Source organism: Schistocerca cancellata, chromosome 3 (assembly GCF_023864275.1).
Source record: "Schistocerca cancellata isolate TAMUIC-IGC-003103 chromosome 3, iqSchCanc2.1, whole genome shotgun sequence".
Taxonomy (NCBI): Eukaryota; Metazoa; Arthropoda; class Insecta; order Orthoptera; family Acrididae; genus Schistocerca; species Schistocerca cancellata.
In genome coordinates, this window is record NC_064628.1 from 877,637,515 (window position 1) to 877,643,005 (window position 5,491).

The 5,491-nt window shown below is 45.7% G+C and overlaps 1 pseudogene; it reads right to left on the reverse strand.

Moving 5' to 3' along the window:
* Positions 1 to 783: 783 nt before the first annotated feature.
* LOC126177905 (5S ribosomal RNA) lies at positions 784 to 901 on the reverse strand (annotated as a pseudogene).
* Between the last annotated feature and the right edge of the window lie 4,590 nt (positions 902 to 5,491).

The following is a 5,491-nucleotide window of genomic DNA, read 5'->3' on the forward strand; positions in this document are numbered from 1 at the left end:
ACGTGGCGCAAATAGAACGTGAAAATGGAACAAGAATGTACAAAGGTAAGTCAAATGCATATTTTTTTAAAATATTGTTGTTAGTTCACATAATGTAAAAACTTGGATAGGCCTATATTTATATATAACCTCTCCCACACTTGATGCAAGTTTGCCAACACTTACAAAGTGCCTGAAATACCCGCAGGTCGTGGGGCAGAAGCTACACGAGACACGGACGTACCTGCACAAACAGCTGTGGAGCAACTGTCAGTCCACTTCCGTGCACACCAGGAGGAAAACTTGCCGACCAGAAGCCGAACGCTGATTGGCGGACAGCTACCAATCGTTGACGACATGGACATCCACGAATGGCTTCTTTCCTTCCATCTTCCCTTACGTCATGACTACCCGATCATATTAGAGGGCCAATTAAAAGTTTTACAACAGTGACGTCACACATCGATAGTCTGTAATAAATAGAAGCGCCTATCCCCACGTAAAACCAGTCGTTCCCTGAGGAACGCCGTTGCGATTCTGCCGAAACGTCGGTTTTAGTTTATTATTGTTGTTAGTGTTTAGCAATGACGCTGCATAATAACGCACTCCGTCTTCAGGCCACAAGTGGCCCATCGGGACCATCCGACCGCCGCGTCATCCTCAGCTGAGGATGCGGATAGGAGGGGCGTGTGGTCAGCACACCACACTCCCGGTCGTTATGATGGTTTTCTTTGATCGAAGCCGCTACTATTCGGTCGAGTAGCTCCTCAGTTGGCATCACGAGGCTAAGTGCACCCCGAAAAATGGCAACAGCGCATGGCAGTCCGGACGGTCACCCATCCACGTGCCGGCCACACCCGACAGCGCTTAACTTCGGTGATCTGACGGGAACCGGTGTATCCATTGCGGCAAGGCCGTTGCCCTGCATAATAACGCGAAGAATTTTAATCACTATGCCACCGGCCGCGTAAGCCTACGTTCTTATATCAAACATTCATTTGTGAGTATGGGGTACAATTAATTCAAATTTTAACTACTCCCCTTCCCCATCACCAGCACCAAAATCCCTGTTTTCGTGGAGTGCTAAAATTTCGTTCTCAATGGGAAGCAAATCCTGAAACGTTGTCTCTATAGAGGTTACTAGATGCTCTGGCAAAAAGGTTCTGTTTCTAGTCAGAAATAGGCATAAAAATAAACAGCGTTTGTACGTGTACAGATCTACTCACCAATCGTTTCCAATGGGTTAAAAAAAGCTACTCAAAGAGGTTGAAAGTTTTGTGTTCATCTGGCACTTCCATTTCTCTCCATTATATTTTCTTTTAGCAGACAGCGACATTTTTCTGTGCAATACTTTACGCGGAACTGCTATAATGTTTCGATTAATCGATATAAGTATGGTCACTGAAGAAATTCTGCGTTTTTGGGGAGGCACTTTGTTTCCATCCAATGGGAATAGCTTGCAGGTCCTTCTTGGAGTAGTCTTTCCACTTCTGGGTTGTGTTCTCGCTATCTATCTCCTGCTTATCCGTCTCTGTACTCATATTTTCCTCCTCACTCTGTCCGTCTGCTCTCCATCTCTCTGCCCATCTCCTCCTTCCTCCTCATAAGGCCAACTTCTCCCCCTGTCAATCTCCTACTCCTCCTATCTCTTACAGTGGCCTCCTCTATCTCTCTTCATTTCCATCATCCCCTCTCGCTCTGTCCATCCCCTCCTTTCTGCTCACTCTGTCCATCTCCTACTCCCCTATCTCTGAGAATCTCCTTGTCCCACTGTCTATCTCCTACTCCATCCTATCCTTCTCGATCAATTCCCTCCACTATCCATCTCCTCGGCCAGCACTCTCTATCCGTCCCCTGCTATCTGTATCCCTCTCTTCCTAACCTGCTGTCCGTCCAGCTTCTCCTCTACAATCTCTCTCATCATTATCACCCCTAAATCAATAGGAAGTTGCTGGTTTTTAACCCCTCAGTGTTTCTTCCCAGACAGCAAGAAATATGTGTAGCAAGTTTGGTTGAAATCGATCCAGGGGTTTAAGGAGGAGCCTTTTACCCCCGCCATCGCCCGTGTGTGTTCACACAAAGTTTGTTCCGAGTGGCCAAGTGCTCTCATTCTCAAATGACGGATGAATTAAAGTCTGGTTATTAGTGCATCGTAGACTATACTTCTTTTTCATCCAAAGCGCCACCCCGATGCCTTTGAAGGTAGGTGTCTTTTACCCCCAAAGAGCTTCCTTTCAGACAGTAAGTGATATGTGTACCAGGTTTGGTTCAAATCGATCCAACAGTTTAGGAGGAGATGTGGAATATACGTACCTACGTAGATACGAGGGCAGTTCAATAAGTAATGCAACACATTTTTTTTCTGAAACAGGGGTTGTTTTATTCAGCATTGAAATACACCAGGTTATTCCCCAATCTTTTAGCTACACAACACTATTTTTCAACGTAATCTCCATTCAATGCTACGGCCTTACGCCACCTTGAAATGAAGGCCTGTATGCCTGCACGATACCATTCCACTGGTCGATGTCGGAGCCAACGTCGTACTGCATCAATAACTTCTTCATCATCCGCGTAGTGCGTCCCACGGATTGCGTCCTTCATTGGGCCAAACATATGGAAATCCGACGTAGCGAGATCGGGGCTGTAGGGTGCATGAGGAAGAACAGTCCACTGAAGTTTAGTGAGCTCCTCTCGGGTGCGAAGACTTGTGTGAGGTCTTGCGTTGTCATGAAGAAGGAGAAGTTCGTTCTGATTTTTGTGCCTACGAACACGCTGAAGTCGTTTCTTCAATTTCTGAAGAGCAGCACAATACGCTTCAGAGTTGATCGTTTGACCATGGGGAAGGACATCGAACAGAATAACCCCTTCAGCGTCCCAGAAGACTGTAACCATGGCTTTAAACTTTTTCTTGGTAGGGGAGTGGGTGTGGCGCCACTCCATTGATTGCCGTTTTGTTTCAGGTTCGAAGTGATGAACCCATGTTTCATCGCCTGTAACAATCTTTGACAAGAAATTGTCACCCTCAGCCACATGACGAGCAAGCAATTCCGCACAGATGGTTCTCCTTTGCTCTTTATGGTGTTCGGTTAGACAACGAGAGACCCAGCGGGAACAAACCTTTGAATATCCCAACTGGTGAACAATAGTGACAGCACTACCAACAGAGATGTCAAGTTGAGCACTGAGTTGTTTGATGGTGATCCGTCGATCATCTCGAACGAGTGTGTGTTCGCACGCTCCGCCATTGCAGGAGTCACAGCTGTGCACGGCCGGCCCGCACGCGGGAGATCAGACAGTCTTGCTTGACCTGGTGGCGATGATGACACACGCATTGCCCAACGACTTACCGTGCTTTTGTCCACTGCCAGATCACCGTAGACATTCTGCAAGCGCCTATGAATATCTGAGATGCCCTGGTTTTCCGCCAAAAGAAACTCTATCACTGCCCGTTGTTTGCAACGCACATCCGTTACAGACGCCATTTTAACAGCTCCGTACAGCGCTGCCACTTGTCAGAAGTCAATGAAACTATACGAGACGAAGCGGGAATGTTTGAAAATATTCCACAAGAAATTTCAGGTTTTTTCAACCAAAATTGGCCGAGAAAAAAAATGTGTTGCATTGTTATTGAACGGCCCTCGTAGATGAAGGCAGACATACATTTTTAAAATAAGTCTGTATCAGCGTAAGAGTCGAGGGGCATGAAAGGGAAGCAGTGGTTGGGAAGGGAGTGAGACAGGGGTGTAGCCTATCCCCGATGTTATTCAATCTGTATATTAAGCAAGCAGGAAAGGAAACGAAAGAAAAATTCGGAGTATGAATTAAAATCCATGGAGAAGAAATTAAAACTATGAGGTTCGCCGATGACATTGTAATTCTGTCAGAGACAGCAAAGGACCTGCAAGAGCAGCTTAACGGAATGGACAGTGTCTTGAGGGTATAAGATGAACATCAACAAAAGCAAAACGAGGCTAATGGAATGTAGTCGAATTAAATTGGGTGTTGCTGTGGGAATTAGATTAGGAAATGAGACGCTTAAAGTAGTAAATGAGGTTTGCTATTTGGGGAGCAAAATAACTTATGATCGTCGATGTAGAGAGGATATAAAATGTAGACTGGCAATGGCAAGGAAAGTGCTTCTGAATAAGAGAAATTTGTTAACATCGGGTATAGACATCAGTGTCAGGATGTCGTTTTTGAAAGTATTTGTATGTAGTGTAGCCATGTATGGAAGTGAAATGTGGACGATAAATAGTTTAGACAAGAAGAGAAAAGAAGCTTTCGAAATGTGGTGCTACAGAATAATGCTGAAGATTGGATGGGTAGATCACATAACTAATGAGGAGGTATTGAACAGAAGTGGAGAGTAGAGAAATTTGTGGCACAACTTGACTAGAAGAAGGGATCACTTGGTAGGACATACTATGAGGCGTCAAGGGATCACCAATTTAGAATTGGCGGGCCGCGTGGAGGCCAAAAATTATAGAGGGATACTAAGAGATGAATACACTAAACAGATTCTGAAGGATGTAGGTTGCAGAAGGTACTGGGAGATGAAGAACCTTGCACAGGATAGAGTAGCATGGAGAGCTGCATCATACCAGTCTCTGGACTGAAGACCACAACAACAACAACAACAACATGCGTAGGAAGTTTAGTATAAGTTGTGTGTAACGGATGACGATATTAGTAGTAGTACCAGCAACTGAGAAATGGATAATTGTGTGTTATGATCGTAACTAGGTCTAAAAGTTGGTTCGCTATGTTACGTTTTACTGCTGAAGTTATCTCAGATATGATCCCTGAATATGGCCAACGACCAGGCATTGTAATGTTGCTGTCAACTTACGTGTGAATATATGAGTTCGGTTATATTCTTTCGCGCAATTGAAGACATTTTGGTGCTGACTGCGTGGAGCCCTACTTAAGGATCTTTGCGAGCTACATAAATATTTTGCCCAAAGTGTATTTCTATTCTGTTGATGTCAAATAAAATAACAGTTAAATTGTGCCCCTCTTCCGCAAAAATCGAAGCACGCATCCCACTCCGCCTGAATACTATGCCACATCACGAAGAGTGAGGTCATGTCGAACCGCGAATTTCTACTAAATCACTGTGCCGCGCAACGGTAAGGAATGTCATTATAAATTGCTTTCAGGTTTCGCCCTGGCATTCGAACGGGCGGTAATTGCGAATGAGGCTGCGTGGAGAATTAACACAGTACACCCCGAACTGTGGCGTCGTGGCAGGCTTACCTGACGGTCAGGCCAGCACGTGCAAGTGCCCCGGGTCATATCTGTGAGTGCTCGCATTTGCGGTTGCTCGACCTGCCCGCGGCGCAGAGTCGGAAAAGCTCTGCAGTGGCGCATTTCGCAGAAGGGATGCCGCTGCCAGACACAGGCTGTGTATGGCTGTTCCGCGGGGCTCCCTCTGCTGCTGTCGACCGTTTAATGAGATGGTAATTACGCTGTGTACATTCTTGGAAAGGGTACTGTACTCCTGACGTCA